This window comes from Lepus europaeus, unplaced genomic scaffold (assembly GCF_033115175.1).
Source record: "Lepus europaeus isolate LE1 unplaced genomic scaffold, mLepTim1.pri SCAFFOLD_138, whole genome shotgun sequence".
In the NCBI taxonomy this organism is placed as follows: domain Eukaryota; kingdom Metazoa; phylum Chordata; class Mammalia; order Lagomorpha; family Leporidae; genus Lepus; species Lepus europaeus.
Window position 1 is genome coordinate 447896 of NW_026909042.1, and position 22708 is coordinate 470603.

General features: G+C 38.0%; 1 pseudogene; it reads left to right on the forward strand.

Annotated features, from left to right (window-relative positions):
• Positions 1-14144: 14144 nt before the first annotated feature.
• Positions 14145-16103, forward strand: LOC133754530 (protein-L-isoaspartate O-methyltransferase domain-containing protein 1-like; annotated as a pseudogene).
• Positions 16104-22708: the final 6605 nt, after the last annotated feature.

A 22708-nucleotide genomic window follows, 5' to 3' on the forward strand; every position in this document is an offset into this window, starting at 1 on the left:
TTTCTTCAGGGAGAAATCTGTCAATGATCCCATACTAATTGTGTTGTTTATTGTAGGATCCTTTTAAACAACCTTGATCAGAGTAAGGAAGCCACAGTTTATTTTTACTAAAAAAGGTAAGTTTTTTAAATTACATGCTGATTTTTTAAATGCTTTTCAACATTCAATCCAAATGTTCATGTGATTTTCTTGAATTTTTCAACTACCTGGACAATCTACATGGCTTATTCAAAATGTTACCACCTCTTGCATTTTTCTTTTATCTCACTTGTTATTGATTTTATTTTCATATGTATTTCATTTATCATAAAACTACTAAGGAGATATGCATGTGTTTTTAAAAGACAGGCTTATACTTAATTCATATTTCAAGTTCTGATTAATTTGCATCATAATCAATGTAATGCTGGCTTTCTAAAAAATGTGAAAATATTCTGTGCTTATTTCTACCTTGGCATGTCTGGGAAATAAAAGTGTGTCTGTTTTTTTTCTTAAATGTATGGAATATTTTGTATTTCTATAACTTAAATTTTGTTTCTGTAACTTTTTACTGGTTGGTAGTCTATAAATTGTGATTCAACTTGCTTAGTTTAATTTAGAGTTTTCCTATTTTATATTTGTTATATTGGATTTGGGAAATTTATATTTGTTCTGTGGGCATTTGATTTCCAAAGTGTAGTAGATTATTATCTCTGGTCAAATTTCTACTGAGTTTTACAAAAATTTTTTTCTAGCATCTTGACTAGGCTATATTCTCTGTAAAGATTTGTTTTAATACCTAAAACTGGACATTAGTGTTACTTTTCCCTGTGTTTCCTTAATTACTTTTACTCATGCTTTATTAATTTTATTTGCATTAAAAAGCATATCCGTGTTTGTGGGACTTTTTAATAAGCATTTAATATTATGGCATATATACACTATGGAATACTACTCAGTGGTAAAAAAAATGAAATCCTGTCTTTTGCAACAACATGGATGCAACTAGAAACCATTATCCTTAGTGAAATAAGCCAGTTCCAAAAAGGCAAATACCATGTTTTCTCTGATCTGTCATAACTAACAGAGCATCTAAAATGTAATCCATAAGAGTAAAATTGACATCTTGAGTTTTGATGATTGTTTACAGCCCTTGTCTCTGTAGTTGAGGAATTTTTTTCTCCTCATACTATTTGTTGAACTCTTTACTTACTGAAGGGTTAATCTTCTGAGTATAAAGAAAACCAAAAAAAAGCATTTCATATCTCCTGTTATCCTTTTGCTTGTCTTTATTTTATGTACTTTCATGTTTTTTTCTTTTTAATTGTTAAAAGGGAATTGTGATGATTGATTTTTAGTATTTTATTCTAATATAGTCACTTAAGGCTATAATTTCTGTATCTATCCCAGACTATGGATTTCCTCTTCTCTTTCCAAACCCTGTGTGTGCAGACACTGTAGGCCTCCTAGTGTTTCCACTTGCATGTGCATATGGGCTACCTGTGTTTTCATTCCTGTGCCTGATACACAAAACAGATGTGATACATATTCAATGGAAGCCATATTCACAGTTTTAATTTTGATTTTTCCATAGCTCATAATCTATGTTATGATACTCTCTTGCAATTCTGGGTGGTGGTAGCAAGTCACATCTCCCCATCATCAGCCAAAAAATCATGAGGTCAAACAAGTGATTCTTTACAATGTGCTGTGTTGTTGAGCTCTAATGTTCAGTTAGACAAATGTATCAAATGCTTTTTTTCTCTTAATGATTTTTCTAATTTCTTAAAAAAAACACAATGGTAAACTGAAAGCAAGGAGAAATCCTGAGGATCTGTCAGAGACAAAGTAGAACAGGGTAATGGGAAGTCCTGAGGTCTTTGGGCACATTGGCTTTGACAAGTACACACACACACACACACACTCACTCACTCACTCACCCACTGAGCACATCTGTACAAAACATTCTGTTAGGAGAAGTAGGGTAAGGTCAAAGGCTCAGAACACACTTTCATATTGGACCAGCCTCCCTTAAGGCTCATTAGCTTGTCCAACATCCAGCCCCTGAGGCTGGCCAGACTTTGCTGTGAGATACTGGAGTTAAAAATGTAGTTCCAGCCTATAGACACGAGGATGCTCCCCACTTGGTTATGCACCTGTGCCACAGACCCCTCACAACACCTACTTGTCTGCCATCTCCTTATTCTCCTGGATGATGTCTTGGGGATTTTGGATGAGGGTTTTCTTTTTGCTTTCTTCTTTTCCATTTTGTGCTGTCCTTTGTCTTTCCTTCTTAGATTGCTTCTCTTTGTTTTCAGGTTGCTTTGACCTCCACTCTTTATCTTCACCATTCCCAAATCCCCTTATGTCTTGTCCTTGGATCCGTGGGAGTCAGGCACTCCCAGGCACTCTGGAGTTTCATTTTTTCTTTGTCATTACCACTTGCACTGCTTTTTTATTTCCCCTTGGAAGTGCTAGAGGCATTTTCTTGGGAACCAGTACCATCTCCATCTTCCCCAGCCATTGGCTTCTGCTTTGGCTTGCTCCTGGGGGCCTTCAGTACCAATAGGACCCCAACATCTCCTGCTTTGCAACTACTGCAATCATTCTTGCTGATCTTGGTGATGTCCATGGCCTTTTTCTTTCCTGCTTCAGCAACTCCATCAGGACCTTCCCCACCAAAGCCTGCATCTGGTTTTACTCATGGACTAAGTTTTCCCAGGAGGTGGTGGGAACCATTGATTAGAAGGATTATGCTTTGGAGGCCCATGACCCACTTCTTGGGCTTCTGAGCTGTGGTGCTTCATGTGGCCTCTTTTCTACTTGCATTGGGAAACATAATCACTGTTGCTTGTTGGGACTGAGTCTGCTGCTTGACATCTAGGGAATCTGGTGTCCAGAGTAGAGGGAACTGGAAGGTTGATGTCTGGCCCGGGAGTAGCCTTTGACACCAGAGAACAGGCCAGGGTAAGCCTAGGGTTCCTCTCTGTAATTCACTCCCTCCCAGTAGGGTTTGAACCCAAGCTGGGGGCTGAGTTGGCCATCTGGGGCCATTCCCTCCCTGAATAACTGTTTCTGCTCTTCTCACTATTGTCTGAGCTCCAGGTCTTTAGGTTTGGGGTTCCCTGAGGGTGGGACTCTGGTCCACTGGCCCTTGGTTTTACCAAGCTTTTTGGTCACTCTGGCCTGGACAGAGGCACTCTGGAGTTTCATCACATGCAATTTTCCCATAGCACCATCACCCCCACTTGAAGTCTGGCAGTAGGTGGCTGGGGCTCACTTCATTTCTGGACAAGGATATTCAGGGTAGCTTGGTCAGAAGGAAGGAAAATGGACTCATGCTTGCCTGTTTGGCACCTGCATGGCTGTTGCCTCCTATTTCTTGCCTCTGATACTCAGCTAGACTCCTTTTTCGTGCTGGCCCCAGGGACTGTCTTGGTGGGCTGTGGGCACTGCACTGGTTTTGATGGCAGGAGCCAAGGTCTGCACTGTCAGGATCATGCCTCCCTTCATACTCTTTGGGAAGCTCCTGGCCATGCTCTCTGAGGCCCAGGCATTCCTCAGGAAGCTCCCAGCTTAAGCTTGCACAGGGGTAGCATCTGGACAAGTTGGATTATGATTAGGGCCAGCAAAATCAGAGGGGTTTAATCACCTGGCTCAAAGACAACTCACTGCTCTCTGAAGGTGCTTTGCCTCTTCTGTCAGCGTTCTGGGATCAGGGTCTTTCTTCTGGAAGTTTGGAAGTTACTGTCCTTGTCACAGAAGACATGGTCCAGCTTCAATGTCTGCCTCCTCGTCACAGCTCCTCTGAGTTCTTCCAAATCAGAATTCAGGTTGTAGGAACTTGGCCACACAGTTACAGAGTTCAATAAATAGGCCCCTTCAGAGCCAATGTGGAGTAGTAGCATGGAACCTGGACTCAACCACCTGGGTTTTCATTCTGCCTCTGTCATTTACTTGTTCCTTAGGTCACTTAATGAACCTCAGTTTTCTCATGTGTAAAATGGAGGCATTAAAAGGTGCAATTCCTAGGATAAATGCGAGAAATAAAGCAGCTAATCTTTCTAAAGTGCTTAAAATAAAGCATACAGGAAAATCCCTATAAGTTTTAGGAATACATTTACTTTACTTGCTGTAGAATGTATGAGTGACCATATATATTGAAATACCACCATTGGTGTTGGGATGGAGTGAGGGATGATGTAAGATATGAAAGGGAGAAATGGCTTCTGATCTTATATGACTTGCAGTTATTTGGGGGATGTTAGGGCTGAAAAAATAACCAACATTGCCATTAGGTAAGTGACATTTGAAGGAGTGATAGTTTTAACACTTTTTAAGAATCTCAGTACTTTGAGTTTTTAAAATAATTTTTAAACTTATAAAAGTTGAGTAAATTTCATGAATTTCACATATGCAGATTTAGGTGCATTGTGATACTTCCTACTCTACCCTCCCTTATCATTCCTTTCTTACTCTTTCTTTTAATTTTTACAATGACTTACTTTTGGTTTATTTTATAATCATAAACTTAACCCCCCACTAACACAAGTAGTAACAAGTCACATGTAACAAGCAGTAAGAAGGAGAAACAAACAAAACACTGTTCTTCAAAGGTAGAGACAAGAGCTATAAACAATAATCAAACCACAAAATATCCATTTCACTCATATACATTAAATTTTTGTATTCTGTTAGTTACCACAGATCATGGAAAACATTTTTTCTCATTGGGACTGGTTTATTTCACTAGGTATAATGGATTCCAGTTGCATCCATTTTGTTGCAACCAACAAAATTTCATCGTTTATGGCTAAGTAGCATTCCATAATGTATATGTACCACATTTTCTTTATCTAAACATTGCTTGATGGGCATCTGGGTTGATTCTGTATCAAATTGTAGCAAATTGAGCTGCAGTAAACATAGGGGTACGGATAAACTCTCTCATATGCTGATTTTATTTTTTGGGTAAATTCCCAGAAGTGTGATGGCTGGGTCATATGGTAGATTTGTTTTCAGATTTCTGAGGTATCTTCATACTGTCTTCCACAATGGCTGTACCAGTTTGCATTCCCAGCTTTTCCCTGACATCCTCACTGACATTTATTGTTTATTGATTTTAGGATAGTAGCTATTCTAATTGTGATGAGGGAAAACCTCATTGTGGTTTTTGTTCTCATTTCCTTGATGGCTAGTTATTCTGTGTATTTTTCAGGCGTCTGTTGGCCATTTGAATTTCATCCTTTGAAAAATGCCTAATCGAGTCCTTTATCCGTTTCTTAACTGGATTGTTTGTTTTCTTTTGATGAGTTTCTTGAGCTCTTTATGGATTCTGGATATTAATCTCTTATCAGTTGCATAGTTTGCAATAGTTTCTCCTCTTCTATCAATTGCTTCTTCACTTTTCTGTGTTTCCTATGCAGTACAGAAGATTCTTAGCCTGATGTAGTTCTACTTGTTTATTTTTGCTTTTATTGCCTGTGCTTCTGGGTCTTTTCAATGAAGTCTTTGCCTATGCCAAAATTTCCCCAATGTTCCCTAGTAATTTGCTTGTATCAGATCAGAGATTTAGATCCCTGATCCATTTGAGTTGATTTTTATATAATGTATAAGATAGAGGTCTTGTTTCATACTTCTTCATGTGGAGATTCAATCTTCTTGCAACACTTTGTTTAAGAGACTGACCTGGGGGCTGGCACTGTGGCATAGCAGGTAAAGCCAATGCCTGTGTAGCAGGTAAAGCTAACATCTGCAGTGCCAGCATCCCATATGGGCACCAGTTTGTATCCCAGCTGTTCCACTTCTGATCCAGCTCTCTGCTATGGCCTGGGAGAGCAGTGGAGAATGGCCCAAGTCTTTGGGCCCCTACACCCTTGTGGGAGACCCAGAGGAAACTCCTGGCTCCTACCTTCAGATCGGAGCAGCTCTGGCCATTGCAGCCAATTAGGGAGTAAACCAGCAGATGGAAGACCTCTCTCTCTCTCGCTCTCTCTCTGCCTCTCCTTCTCTTGTATGTAATGCTGACTTTCAAATAAATGAATCTTTTCTTAAAAAGAGAGAGACTGGCTTTTCTTCAAGGATCAATTTTAGTTCCTCTGTCAAAGATTAGTTGGCTATAGAGGTGTGGATTAATTTCTGGGGTTTCTATTCTGTTTCCTCGGTTATATGTCTATCTTTGTGCCTGTACCAGGCTTGTTTTGAACATAAGTTCCTTGTAAGATAACTTGAAGTTTGTTATTGTGATACCTCTGGCTTTTTTCCCCTTGTTTACAATTGTTCTATCTATCTGTGGTCTCTTGTACTTCCATACAAATTTTAGCATTCTTTTCTGTAGATCTGAGAAGAATGTCATTGGTACTTTGATTTGGACCACTTTGGGGTTTTTTTGCTTACCTGTTTTCAGGATAACTGTGAATATGTAAATTGTTATGGATAGTATGGACATTTTAATTATGTTAATTCTTCCAATCTACAAGCGTGGAAGGTTCTTCCAATTTTTTTGTGTCTTCTTTGATTTCTTGCTTTAATATATTGTAATTTTCATTGTAGAGAACTTTGAATTTATTTCAAGGTATTGAAATATTTTGTAGCTATTGTGAATGATACTGATCTTACATGTTCTTTCTCTGCCATGGCATTTTTCTGTGTATACAGGGTATTGATATTTGTGTGTTGATTTCATATCTTGCAACTTTACCAAACTCTCTTAAGAGTTTCAGCAGTCTCTTTTTTTAAGATTTATTTATTTACTTTAAAGTCAGAGTACACAGAGAGAGAAGGAGAGGCAGAGAGAGAGAGAGTGAGAGAGAGAGAGGTCTTCCATCAGATAGTTCACTCCACAGATGGCTGCAACAGCTGGAGTTGCACCAATCTGAAGCCAGGAGCCAGGAGTTTCTTCCAGGTCTCTCATATGGGTGTAGGGGCCCAAGGGCTTGGGTCATCTTCTGCTGCTTTTCCAGGCCATAGCAGAGACCTGGATCAGAAGTGGAGCAGCTGGGACTAGTACTGGCACCCATAAGGGATGCCAGCACTGCAGGCAGCAGCTTTACCTGCTATGCTACAGCACCAGCCCTGAGTTTCAGCAGTTTTTAGTGGCATCTTGTGGTTTCCCTATATATATGATCATGTCATCTGCAAACAGGGATAATTTAACTTTCTCCCTTCCAATTTGTATCACATTAATTTCTTTTTCTTGCTTAATGGCTCTGAATAAAACATCTAGAATGCTATTGAATAGCAATGGTGAGAGTGGGCATCCTTGTCTGGTTCTATGCCTTAGTAGAAATGCTTCTAGCTTTTCCTCACTTAATATGATACTGGCTGTGAGTTAGTCATGTATTTCCTTGATTGTGATAAGGAACGTTCAAGAACAAATAATAGGAGAAAACCATGCTGATAATATCATTGACCAGATTTCTTGGATACCAAATAAATACATGCATCACAGCAGGAAATGGTAGTATATTAAACTTTTAATATTTCACTCCTCAGAAAACACTACATTATGTGATGTACTTGATAACACAGCTTCAGTGAATGACAGCCCACCACATAGAACCCCGGTTATCCTATAAGATTATATTGACTAGTAATGGCATAAATCTTGGCTTGTGTAGATATATTTTATGATATGCATCAGTTACTAAATTACCTAATGCATTTCCCAAAATGTATTCTCATTGTGATGTGATACATGACCATTATATGGAAGCCATTTACTTGGGGAATAATTTGGAAAAATTTGAATAATGTATTTACATTTATTTGGTTTGAAAGATAGAGACACATGGAGAGAAAGATATAGAAAGAGAAATAGGGAGATACAGTGACAGAGGGAGCTGTCCCTATGCTGCTTCATTCCCCAAATGATGGCAATAACCTCACTAATCAAAAATCACAGCCCTGGACTCAATCCAGGCTCCCATGTGGGTAGTAGTCCCAAAGTGCAGCCAAGACTTAGAAGCAGGCATTTGGATATGAACGTGAGTGTCCCAAGCAGCACCTTACCCACTACACCAAATATCCACTGTCATGCCAATCTTTCTTAAACAGGCCATATGAGGAACTCTAATAATTCAATAATAATAAAACAATAAGTCCTTTGACAAATAAAACATTCATCCTTTGATGAAGTGATCCCACATACATAAAATGTGTCCCAGAATTATGTAAACTAACAAAAATAAGGATGATTTCTCTCTCTCTGTCATTCTCTCTGTGCACACTGTCTTTCAAGTAAATAAATAAACTAATACACTTTTAAAAAGACAATGGAAAAGGAATGTAGCAAAATTGCATCCTGTGTTAATGTGAGATATATTAATAAAATTATAAGAAATTATCCAAAAGAAATTAACATAATTACATGAAGGAGAGAATCTGTATAGGGACAAAATTAAATAAAAGCATTATTTTGTGTTTTCCATGTCAAAATCCTATGGCCATTTTTCAATGACTTTTATATCCTTTACGTTTCCAAATATTTCAAATTAGAGAGAGAGAGAATGAATCTTCCATGTGCTGGTCCACTTTTGAAATGACCACAACAATTGGGGTGAGGTGGACTGAAGCCAGGAATCTAGAATTGAATTTAAGTTTCCTGTGTGGGTGCAGGGACCACATACCTGCTGCCTCCAAGGGTATGTGTTTGTCGAAAGCAGAATTGGAAATGGAACCTGGGCTCAAACCCAGGTACTCTGGGATGTGGTCAACCCAAGCATTGGTGGGATGTAACATGGGGTCAGGGGTGGCGGTTTCTGCAGTGGGATGTCAGATGTGGCAAGGGCAGGGTAGGGAAGGCTGTAACAGTATTTCAGATGGTGCAGGGACCTCTTAGATACCAAAGAGAGAGAGATGCACAGAATATAACTCTCATTCTAACTCCACACTCTGTATTCAGGGAAGGTCCATGGTCTGGCCTTCTGGTTTGATGTCTTTCTTACTGGCTCCATAATGACCATGTGGCTATGCCTGGCCATGACAGGTCCCCTATCACACTGTCACCAGGTCTTGTGCCTGCTCCACTGACCACCACTTGCCAAGGCTGGAGGAATGCTTTCAGGAACATATCTGCTTTGTTAACCTGCAACTTTCTATACCATGTGGGCAGCTGCTGATGCCCATGCCCTGGGCCTCAGCACAAGTCATTGTCATATGTTACATAAGATAATATCAGGGAAGCCTTCATCACCAACCCCCATCCTGTCCTCCACAACCTGACCTTGCTTGGACATCTGCTGCCACAGGCCTGTTGGGCCTGACAGCTGCACATGGGTGAGGTGGGAGGAAGGGAGTGACTTCTAATGAGCCCAGCTGGCTGGACACCCCATTTCAACTACCAAGCCTGCATCACCATGGGTTTGGCAAGCTGCTTTTTAGTAAATCATTTATTTTTGGAAATGAACCAGTTCAGTTGACAGATCCTCTGAGAAACCCAGCCAGGTGGCCTCAGCCACCACCCCTTCTCTGATTCAGAGGCTCAGTGGTGAGGGGTGGCCCTGATGAGTGTTCAGGGAAGGTTGAGGGTCATTTGGGGGTAGACAGAAAAACATCAACGTCTATCAGAAGGTGCCCTATCCTCTTTCCTCACACTAATATTAGGCCCATGTTTCCCTACAGTCCCTATAGCCATGATGACATTTTGCTCCCCCTCCATCCTTGGAAGGGACCAGGCAGCAACCTCTCCCTACAAGAACAGGAATAATAGAAAGCTAAAATAAACATAGAGGAAATGCATGTTTCAAACAATAAGTATGGTAGTTAAATGTAGCACCATGTGACATTTGAAAAGATTACAAAAGCACTTTTATAGAATTATAATAAATATATATCAGTTGGATACAATAACAACATGGAGACCAGTAATTTATTATTCTATTGTTGGCTCTAAAACAGACGTGAGGTGTAGACTCATGTGTTTGATGGGTGGAATGTCTCTGAAAGAGTGGAGATTGAAGTGATATCACGCACTGCATTTAAGGGTCAATGCATGCATAACTGAACAGCAAGGAAGATTGCTTGCCACTACATTGATGTCTTACAAAAATAAATAAAAATGTTTGTAAATCATCAGATTAAAATTAGAACATCTTTTTTTTCAAATTTTATTTAGTAAATATAATTTCTTTTTTTAAAAACTTTTATTTAATAAATATAAATTTCCAAAGTATAGCTTATGGGTTACAATGGCTTCCCCCCTCCCATAACTTCCCTCCCGCCTGCAACGCTCCCCTTTCCCGCTCCCTTTCCCCTTCCATTCATGTAAAGATTCATTTTCAATTCTCTTTGTATACAGAAGATCAGTTTAGTATATATTAGGTAAAGATTTCAACATTTTGCCCATATAGCAACATAAAGTGAAAAAACTACCATTGGATTACTAATTATAGCATTAAATAGCAATGTATAGCACATTGAAGACAGAGATCCTACATAATTTTTTTTTCAAATTAATTGATTTTCTATGCCATTTCCATTTTTCCACCAGGTTGTTTTTTTTTCATTTCCAATTCTCTTTATATACAGAAGATCAATTCAGTATATAATTAGTAAAGACCTCATCAGTTTGTGCCCACACAGAAACGCAAAGTATAAAAATACTGTTTCAGTACTAGTTATAGATCACTTGGCTTTAGACGACACATTAGGGACAGATCCCACATGGGGTGTAAGTACACAGTGACTCCTGTTGCTGATTTAACAATTTGACACTCCTGTTCATGGCGTCAGTAATCTCCCTAGGCTCTAGTCATGAGTTGCCAGGGCTATGGAAGCCTTTAGAGTTCGCTGACTTTGATCTTATTCCGATAGGGTCACAGTCAAAGTGGAAGTTCTCTCCTCCCTTCGGTGAAGGGTACCTTCTTCTTTGATGGCCCCATTCTTTCCACTGGGATCTCACTCACAGAGATCATTCATTTAGGTCTTTTTTTTTCCATGATATCTTGGCTTTCCATGCCTGCTATACTCTCATGGGCTCTTCAGCCAGATCTGAATGCCTTGAGGGCTGATTCTGAGGCCAGAGTGCTGTTTAGGACATCTGCCATTCTATGAGTCTGCTGTGTATCCCACTTCCCATGTTGGATCTTTTTCTCCCTTTTTGATTCTATCAGTTAGTATTAGCAGATACTTGTCTTGTTTGTGTGATCTCTTTGACTCTTAGACCTATCAGAGCTATCAATTGTGAGCTGAAATTGATCACTTGGACTAGTGCGATGGCATTGGTACATGCCACCTTGATGGGATTGTGTTGGAATCCCCTGGCACATTTCTAACTCCACCATTTGCGGCCAGTCCGATTGAGCATGTTCCAAATAGTTCATCTCCTCCCTCTCTTTTTCCGCTCTTAGATTTAACAGGGATCACTTTTCAGTTAAAATTTAAACACCTAAGAATAATTGTGTGTTAATTACTGAGTTCAACCAATAGTACTAGAACCACAACAACAACAACAATACTAAAAAGGATAAAGTATTACATTGTACATCTAAAGTCAGGACAGGAGCTGATCAGTTCATTGTTGCTTATAGTGTCCATTTCACTTAACAGGTTTCCCCTTTGGCGCTCAGTTGTCACCGATCAGGGAAAACAAATGATATTTTTCTCTTGGGACTGGCTTAATTCACTCAGCATGATGTTTTCCAGATTGCTCCATCTTGTTGCAAATGACTGGGTTTCATTGTTTCTTACTGCTGTATAGTATTCTATGGAGTACATGTCCCATAATTTCTTTATCCAGTCTACTGTTGATGGGCATTTGGGTTGGTTCCACGTCTTAGCTATTGTGAATTGAGCTGCAATAAACATTAATGTGCAGATGGCTTTTTTATTTGCCAAATTAATTTCCTTTGGGTAAATTCCAAGGAGTGGGATGGCTGGGTTGTATGGTAGGGTTATGTTCAGGTTTCTGAGGAATCTCCAGACAGACTTCCATAGTGGCTTAACCAGTTGGCATTCCCACCAACAGTGGGTTAGTGTCCCTTTTTCCCCACATCCTCGCCAGCATCTGTTGTTGGTAGATTTCTGAATGTGAGCCATTCTCACCGGGTGAGATGGAACATCATTGTGGTTTTGATTTGCATTTCTCTGATTGCTAGTGATTGTGAACATTTTTTCATGTGTCTGTTGGCCATTTGGATTTCCTCTTTCGAAAAATGTCTATTGAGGTCCTTGGCCCATCTCTTCAGTGGGATGTTTGTTTTGTTGTTGTGGATTTTCTTGATTTCTTTGTAGATTCTGGTTATCAATCCTTTATCTGTAGTATAGTTTGCGAATATTTTTTCCCATTCTGTTGGTTGCCTCTTCACTTTCCTGACTGTTTCTTTTGAAGTACAGAAACTTCTCAATTTGATGCAATCCCAAATGTTAATTTTGGTTTTGACTGCCTGTGCTGTTGGAGTATTTTCCAGGAAGTCTTTGCCTGTGCCTATATCTTGCAGGGTTTCTCCAATGCTCTCTAATAATTTGATGGTTTCGGGTCATAGATTTAAATCTTTAATCCATGTTGAGAGAATTTTTTTGTAAGGTGAATGGTATGGGTCTTAATTCAAGCTTCTGCACATGGAAATCCAATTTTCCCAGCACCATTTATTGAATAGACTGTCCTTATTCCAGGGATTAGATTTGGATCTTTGGTCAAATATAAGTTGGCTGTACATGTTTGGATTGATTTCTGGTGTTTCTATTCTGTTCCATTGGTCTATCCATCTGTTTCTGTACCAGTACCATGCTGTTTTGATAACAACTGGCCTGTAGTATGTCCTAAAATCAGGTATTGTGATGCCTCCGGCTTTGTTTTTGTTGTACAGGATTGCTTTGGCTATTCGAGGTCTTCTGTGTCTCCATATGAATTTCAGCATCATTTTTTCCAGATCTGAGAAGAAGGTCTTCGGGATCTTGATGGGTATTGCATTGAATGTATAAATTGCTTTTGGGAGAATAGACATTTTGATGATATTGATTCTTCCAGTCCATGAGCATGGAAGATTTCTCCATTTTTTGGTATCCTCTTCTATTTGTTTCTTTAAGGTTTTGTAGTTTTCATCGTAGAGATCTTTAACATCTTTGGTTAAGTTTATTCCAAGGTATTTGATTGTTTTTGTAGCTATTGTGAATGGGATTGATTTTAGAAGTTCTTCCTCAGCCATGGCATTGCCTGTGTATACAAAGGCTCTTGATTTTTGTGCATTGATTTTATATCCTGCTACTTTGCCAAACTCTTCGATGAGTTCCAGCAGTCTCTTAGTAGAGTTCTTTGGGTCATCTTATCAACCCCATGACACCACACTCCTTCTCAAACTCCCATATTCACCATATCTGTATATAGGAAAATGACTTTTACCTAAAAGTATGCACACTATAATATTTTTTATTTTCAATGTCTATGTTGATCTGATTTATTTCAGTTTGTCTGTTTTCAAATACATTTATTTTCCATCCATAATCAGATTTTTTGGCTCTTTGCTTTTAATTTTCCATGTTATACCTTCAAATGTATTAATATCTGATTATCATTTTCATTATTTTTTGACAGAGTTATAGACAGTAAGAGAGATAGAGAGAAAGGTCTTCCTTCTGTTGGTTCACTCCCCAAATCACCACTATGGCTGGCGCTGTGCCGATCCGAAGCCAGGAGCCAGGTGCTTTCCTCCTGGTGTCCCATGCGGGTGCAGGGGCCCAAGCACTTGGGCCATCCTCCACTGCCCTCCCAGGCCACAGCAGAGAGCTGGACTGGAAGAAAGGCAGCTGGGACTAGAACCCGGTGCCCATATGGGATGGTGGCACTGCAGGTGGAGGATTAACCAAGTGAGCCACACCACAGGCCTGATTATCATTTTCAATTCATTTTTGCCTTTTTAATTTTATTTTTAAATAAAGACCAGTTAACATTTTTGATCATTTGCTCTATTTTTTCATGTGTATCAACATGACATGTAAAATCTGTTAGCATACCTTGATTAATAACTGATACTGTAGTTCACAATACATGAACAAAAATATCTGTTGTGATGTATTCTCTTGAAAAATAAGATGAAAGTGGAAGTCATTGAGATAACTTTTTTGGAATGCTTATTATATAGGAGGAAGCTTTAACTGCAAAATCATTTTCCTTATTCCTTCCTGAAACACAGATAGTGTGTTGGTTATACAGCAGCTATTATGTATCTATGAGGTAAGAATATAGATAATATGACACATTTTCAGGATCATGTCACTGCTTACACTCTCAGTCTACCATATTAGCCCTAGATCATGTAGTTTTGTGAGATTGTTACAAAGAAAAATAAATATGATTTAGATAAGTCCATGAGTTCAATTATCTATTATACTCAATCAGGTTTATTCTTAATAGAAATAATGTCTTTTATTTTATTTAGTAAGCATCATTATTATCAATCATCCTCCTTGTCTCTTACCCAGGTTGTAACTTATGGTACTTCTGTCTCCAACAAATGATGCATGAAGTCTCTGGTATTAAGGAAAAGACTTCCCAGTGTCTGACCCCCTCACCTCAGCACAATTCTAACATTACTTTAGGAATATAACTTTGAGAAAGATCTACTAAGTCATATAGATACCTTGCAGACTACAATTTTTTAGTCTACAATGATGTTTGTTCCTCTTATCCATTCTATTAGAAGATACTATTGATTATAATTCATCTAAACCAAAACAGCAGTGATATTTTTACTTCAATATAAATTTACTTTTGTTTTTTCTACAAAAAATGAAAGTGTAGAGAAAGCAATTTTAAAGACATTTCTTAAAATGTTCCCTTTAGATTAATGAATAGATGGCAGTCAGAAAGCTAGAGAAATTAAGAAAAGATATTATAATTTAAACAAATACCTATGAGGGGGCATACTAACAGTTGCCTGTTAAATATCCATGTTCAATTCCTGCTAGTAATGCCTGGCTCATTTTAACATTAATATTTATCCACAGAATAATTGTTATCTTAGAGTGACTGTTGTAGCACTTTAGGTTAAGCTGACACTTAGAATGCACACATCAATCTACCTTCCTGATAATTCACTTGTGAGGAAGCAGATATTGGGTTAACTAGATGGGTTCCTGCCACATACCTAGGAGACCTGGATGGAGTTTCTGCCTCCTGGCTTTGGCTTGGCCCAGCTGAAGCTATTGAGGGTATTTGGGGAATGAAACTGAAAAAAAGATTCATTCTCATTCTCATTCCCATTCTCATTCTCATTCTCATTCTCCTCATTTCTCTCTTCTTCTTTTCTGCCTTCTCCTCCTCCTCTCTCCTCCCCCTCCTCCTTCTCATCCTTCTCCTTCTCTCTCTCTCCTCCCCTCTCCTCTTCATATTCTCTCTCTCTCTCTCCTCTCCTCTCCTCTCCTCTCCTCTCCCCTTCTCTACCATTCTGCCTTTCCAAGAAATCATGGGATTGAGCTTAATTCAGATGTGGTGGACTATGCCAGGGGAAAACAGGAGAGCTTCATCAAACTTAGTGATAGCTTTGATAAATTTGAGTTGTGTGATCCTGTGTTTGTGGTTGGTAATTGCCTCCAGAGAGCGTCTGACATTTATCAGTATGATCAAATTATTGTGTTGCTGGGGTCCAGAAAGACCATGAAAGCTACATGAAAATTTTACTGAACATGGGAGACCTACTAGTCATTTCTGTAGAAGATCAGTTAACACAGATTATGCAAACTGAACAAAACACTTGGAAAAGTAAAAATATCCTTGCTGTTTCATTTGCTCCACTTGTGCAGGAAAGAAAGAATGATTACAGCAAACCTGATTCTGTGGGACTCCCCCACCCCCACTCTGTGCTCTGAGGAACCTGTAGGACTTGTCCTGTATTTACATTCACTGCACTTAGAAATTTTATAAATGATGAGACACAGGCCAAAGGGATTCCCCAAAAGGCTCCACCCAAAATGAAAAGAGAATGAAACAGAATTAACACGTAGGTCTTTGTGGGTAATCAGCTTATTCCTCAGCCTCTAGACAGTGAGGATTACAAATAAGAGGAGGAGAAAGACCACAGCAAAACCATGAAGCCAGAAGAGTCTCCTCAGAATTTACTGAGAAAATCATGAAGCTGCCCCTCCCTGAGTCTTTAAAAGTTTACTTGACACATTTTAGAGACAAATAACAAATTAAGAAGAAAGAATGCCTACTGATAATTCCTGTAGTCTTGAATATGTAGTAGCATTTTTTACTTGAAAGAATTATTCCTTTCATCAGAGTGGTGGGGGAGAAGTATAACCTGTTTCTGTCAGTAACAGAAATGATGTATTCAGTCATTTAAAAGGATCCCTTTTATAAAATCTATTTTTCTTTAACTTTTGGGAAAATGCTGTTTTGTCTCAGAGTGATTTGAAAGTGGAATGCAACCACAGTCAAGACATTGTGTCCTATAAATTGTTTTCTGACTCCTTACAGATTTATAGGGGTAAATGTTAGATATAATTTTATATAAGGTTTAAACCATTGTTAAGCATATAAATTTGATTTGAATTGCAGTTATTTTATTTCCTCTATGAAAGGCCCTTATAAAGAAATAAAATGCTTTGTAGACCTATTTACCTTTTTTAAAAGATTTATTTATTTGTTTGTTTATTTGTTTGAAATCAGAGTTACACAGAGAGAGGAGAGGCAGAAAGAGAAAGGGAGAGAGAGAGAGAGGTCTTCCATCTGATGGTTCACTCCCCAATTGGTCGCATTGGCCAGAGCTGCACCGATCTAAAGCCAGGACCCAGAGAGCTGGATCAGAAGTGGAGCAGCTGGGTCTTGAACTGGCACCCATGTGGGGTGCTGGCACTTCAGCCCAGGGCATTAACCCACTGCAACCTACGTCACTGGCCCTGACCTATTTACCTTACTTTTGTTGCAATCACTATTTATGAGTTGCTAGAGACATATTCTAGGCAAAATATGAGTGCAATAATAATGCAACTTAATAAGTAATTTAGCTTTTAAATAAAACACAAATTTCATGAAATTTTACAGTCCTGCAACTTTTGGTTTTGAATCAGTTGACCAATGACCTGGGCAGGAGTGGGAAGGGATATCTGCTTCTCTCAGAGAGATTTTTAATAGCACAGCAAGTGAATATTAGAAAGTACACATTTACCACAACTCTTAGTTTGTATGGACCCTTTACATTTTCAGTATTTAAAGTTAATGAGATCATATTGACTCTCTCGAGAACTTCAAGGTCTATTAAGGATTATTTTTTCTGTGGTTCACTGTATAAAGTATTTGGTTTAAGAGCTCCAGTGTTGTGTGTGACTCTTAGCATAGACAGTGAGTGAGTGAATGAAATAAGCATGTGTGACTGCCACTTTCCTGGAAAGCTCTGAGTTTCAGGGCTACAGCAGGCATGTGGGTAGCAGATGCACTTCAGTAAATGGGACTTCCCGTTTATCTGAATATTTATCTTTGACAAAAGGGGGGTGCTGAGCTTACAGCATTTGCTTTGGATCTTTCTAGTATAAGAAATAATCACAGAACTTGTATGTAGACAACTTCCGTTTTGAAAAGCCAGTTCAGAATCACAGTATAAACTTTGAGATCTACAACATGCTCATCTAACCACTCACTTTTTAATGTATTTTTTAGCAAAATTATAATTTTTTGCATAATATCACGTACTTAATGTACTCATTATGTGAATTTTGTTATAGCTTATCAGTGGTAAAACTGGCAGGAAATGTCATTATGACTTTGTTTCCCTAGGAAGGCATGTAAACAGTCATGCCTTGATAATAAAGTATACACTGTAACTTGCCACTTAATGTTAACATGGGTTACATATTTTCAAAAGGAAAAATTTGAAGGCATCCCTACCATCAGCATTATTATTATAATCATTATTCAGATTTGCTTTAGGAAATCCAAGCATTGTATATTAAACAGATTTTTATTTCTCTACTGTTACAAATATTGATTCAAAAATCTCAGCTCTAACAATTCTACACACCTGAAAACAAGCAGCTCAAATAATGCAAGTATGACATTGCTCCAGATAATTGAGGATGTTTTAGCAATGTGAAGGACAGTTTCAGGGAAAGTACTGCTCCCAGTGGTTGGGAGTAGGCTGGGGGGTACCACTGCATTTTACTTATATGATTGTTAAGCTGATACTAAGAAATGCTTCATCAGGTTTCTGTCTAGGAAACAGCTTCATATTGTTGTCATCTGTTGGAAATGTCATTTTATTTGGAATCAAGTGCTTGTTTTAAAAGTGTAGCTGTCAACATGTTTTTATCTTGAAATCCTGGGGAGAGTGGAAAGAAGGGACCTGCAAAGAAGGAGATACCTTTTTTGGAAGGGAGGAGAGAACTTCCACTTTGATTATGGCCCTGTCAAAATAATGTCAGAGTTTGTGGACTCAAAAGGCTTTTCATAGCCTTGGCAGCCCATGACAAGAGACTCGGGTAATCAGTGACATCATAAATAAGAGTGTCAAAACAGGAGTCACTGTGCATTTGCTCCCCATATAGGACCTTTGTCTTTAATGAGTTGTACTTTGAGAGTTAACAGTAAAATTTGTCTTCAGATGGTGCTTTATATGTTGTGTGTGGGTGTCTGGGTGGGTGCAAACTGTTGAAATATTTACTTAGTATAGAGTTGATCTTCTGCATAAAAGATAATTAAAAATGCGTCTTAATGAAGAATGGGATGGGAGAGGGAGTAGAAGGTGGGATGAGAGTGGGAGTGGAAGGGCCAATTTGAGGGAAAGAACTGCTATATTCCAAAAGCTGTACCTGTGAAGTCTATATTTATTAAATAAAAGCTTTATTAAAAAAAAGATGTCCAGTTTGAAAGGGAACTTCTGGAATTACAGAAGGAGGGCCTCTGTAAATACACTTTTCCATAAAAAAAAAAGAAATCCTGGGGAGACTTAGCCATCTTTTCTCATCCTTCTCTCCCTAATTTTATTGGAGCTGGTGTCCAGATATGTAAAAGTACATGTTCTTAAATAATGGCTTTACTATTTAGGAGAGCATTTTTGCTAGGCATATATTTGAAGACTAACTTTTTCATAATGTCTTTCATTCTCTCATTCTTGTTAGAGTGTACAGATTTTTCATGATCATTGAATACTTTTTGTCATGGAAATGTATCTTTCATGTATTTAAGTACTTTCATTTTACAGTTGTGAAGTTATCATTGACTTTAAAATAGCGGTAGAAATTAAAAAAAGGAACAAATAATTTTTTAATAAATTTTATTTATTTGCCAGGTAGAGTTATAGACAGTGAGAGAGTGAGACAGAGAGAAAGGTGTTCCTTCCATTGGTTCACTCCCCAAATGGCTGCTATGGCCGGCGCTGCACCGATTTGAAGCCAGGAGCCAGGTGCTTTCCTCCTGGTCTCCCATGCGGGTGCAGGGGCCCAAGCACCTGGGCCATCCTCCACTGCCCTCCCAGGCCACAGCAGAGAGCTGGACTGGAGGAAGAGCAACCAGGACCAGAACCAGCACCTAAATGGTGCCACAGGCAGAGGATTAACCAAGTGAGCCATGGTGCCAGCCCCAAATGAACAAATAATTTTAAAAAGAACATTCAATATACCAGAAGGAAAAACTGCTGTTTTATATTTTTGTGCAGGAATTAAAGCTGAAAGCAGTTTGAAAAATGATTTGTTTACTTTTGTCTGGAATAAATTAGAAGTCATTAAAAAAATGAATCTAAGTCCAACCAATGACTAATTCTCTTTCTTGTCACTGGGAGTCATTTTTAGGTTGTTAGCAAATCAATAAAATTATGCTATTGATTACTTTCTACTAGTGTGCATTTTGAATGAAGAGTAGTTGTTAAAAGCATTTGTTTGACCTCTGTTAGAGGGGATGGTTAAGTATAAATAATTTCTGGCACCTTGAATGATAAGCAGTAGAAATATGAAAGACAATTTAAAGCTAAGATCAGAAACATTTTTATGAGGATAATGGTGCCAGAAGTGAGTCCACTTCTAAGAAAAAATGTATAAAAGCTTTATTATTTGATGAGATCCTTCAAGGTAGGCTGGGCAAAGCACCTGGAAAGCTTTCTTTAAGGCAGTGCTGCTGTGATAGGATAGTGGACTGCAGAAAAAAAGGTAGTCCAACTATGCGTTGGATTTCACCATTTAAGTGCAGTTTGCTGAAGTAAACACTGCCCAAGAAGGAAAAGCTAGAATATAGCTGTTCCTGAGCTTGAGCTCAGGTGTTGCAGCATAAAGTAGTCATTCTATGCTGTTATCATTTCTTTGCATTGTGGCCTGGATCATTTGAGTAAAGCAGGTGTATCCAACCCCCAAAATACAAAGTTCACTCCACACATGGCTTATCATAAACACTCAATGTCTTCCACTCCAGTTTCAATGTCTGGGTCATATAGAAAGATTAGGTTATCACAGGTGATAAGATTCAAGATAACAAAATACCAAGGATAATTCATACTTAAAGGAGGATGTTGGTATACTACTTTGCTTGGTAACATATTAAGTATAAATAGATTTTTGTTGGCTTTTATCTATTTAGAAATAAGAATTAGAATAATATGATGTATTAGCCCAGTGTGCCACAATGCTGCCCCAACTTGGGTGTTTTTTAAATAAATGACTAAGATGATTACAACAAGCCACTGTACTGATATAAATCTCAAAATGTAATTCAGTATAACTGATACAAAAGGTACAAAGAGTGATAACTTATTCATAAAGTTAGAGTCCACCAATAAGATAAAATAGTTGTGAGTTTTTATATACTTCTCAGCATTCTCATGATTCACAAGAACTAATTTGATGAATACAATTTGATATTATATAAAAACAGTACTATTTTTTTCATTGAAGAGAATATTTAATAATGTTAAGATGGTCATACTCCCAAATTAATCTAGATTCAAGACAGCCCTATCAAATACCAGCTCTTTAAAAACAGTACTATGACAGATAAATTTAGCATGTACTGACAACAAATGAACAGAACAAAACTGGTAAAAAGGTTTATAAAATAAGACTCAACTAGTTCATCTTCAAGTACTAACAAAACAATGTATAGTTCCATGAAACAAATTTTTTGTATCACTGATCAGCATGCAATATTGAAATTATAGCAGAAATATAAAGCACACATATAATTGTACTTCAGATAGTTCATGGAAGAATGGAATTAAAGATGTGTTTTGAAATCCATAAATAAAATTTTTCAAAGCATGAATATATCATGAAAATTTTCAAACATCTGTTGTATACATGGATTTCAAAATTCCATTTGCTGTTAAATTATTTGAAGTATGCTTATACAATACACCTTTATAGTTAAATTTTAAAATATATTTTATATTTTATACATTTGCCAAAGTGCTCCTCAGGGAAATTTATAATATCAAATGCATTATTTCAATAAATTACAAAACAATGTAAATTGTCATAAAAGATATCAAAACAGTAAATTTTTTAAATGTGAGAAATCATGTATAAGTTCACAAACATAAAAGAAACAAAAGTACATAATTAAACTGATATCTAAAATCAATAAACCACAATTAAAAAGTTAAAACATGTATCTTTCATCCTGTGTTCCTCCTTATCTTTATTTATTTATATACTATTTCTCATTTCAATTATATTAACTTTCACAAACTTAGCTTTCACAATACAAATTCATATTTCTAAAATTTCTGTCATTAGAGTTGTTTTCCACCTGTAACTTTCACTGAAGGATTATCCCTGCCTTTTACAGATTCGAGAAGGTGGACACTAATCTTGGCTCATGATCATCATTGAGCTTCAAAGTCAGGAGAGGCATCATTCCAACTTCTGCTTCCTTTATCATAGCTCCTTCTCTGGATCCTCTCTCCTCTTCTCCATTATAAAGCTCTGTGATTACACTGGAACCGCCAAACAACCCAGAATAGACTTCCCTTCTTAACATGTTTACCTTACATCCTCAAAGAGCCTTCAAAGCTTGAGGAATTAGAATCCAGTATACCAGGAATAGGGTTGAAAATAAAGGCCATATATAGCAAACTTGTGACTAACATATTGAATGAGGAAAAAGTGAAAGTTTTCTAAAATCTAGAGCTAGACAAGGATGTGCACTGTCAGTCTGCATGGTACTAGAAGTGCTGGGTAGAGCTGTGAAACAAGAGATGGGGCTGAGGGACATCCAAGCTGGAAAGAAGAAAGTTGGGTCTTACAATGTGGAGTAATAGGTTAAGCTGCCATCTGTAGACCTGGAATCCAATATAGGAATTGGCTTGAATCCTGACAGTTCCACTTCTGATGCAGCTGCCTACAATTGGGACTGGGAAAGCAGTGGAACATGGACCAAGTGCTTGGGCCCCTGTACCCATATGGGAAATAAAGATTAAACTCCTGGCTTCAGCCTGGAACAGCCCTGGCCCATTGCAGCAATTGGGAGAGTGAACCAGTGGATAGAAGATCTCTGTGTTTCTCCTTCTAACTCTTTGAAATAAATAAATAAATAGGTAAATAAATACATCTTTATTAAAAAAGAGAGTGTTCAAATTGCTACTGTTTGTAGACAATATAATAGACAATATTGTAGACAATATGATCTTCAGCCAGATCCGAATGAAGTAGACTAAAGTAGCAACAAAGCAGAAAATGAACTGAGGGAAGTTTACTGGTTTTTACACTATTCTGAATGTTTCTGTCTCCCCATTTCACTGTGTTGATGTTTGGATCCCCATGTGATGGTAATAGGATAAGGAGTATTGGTCATGGGAGTGGAGCTCCATGGATA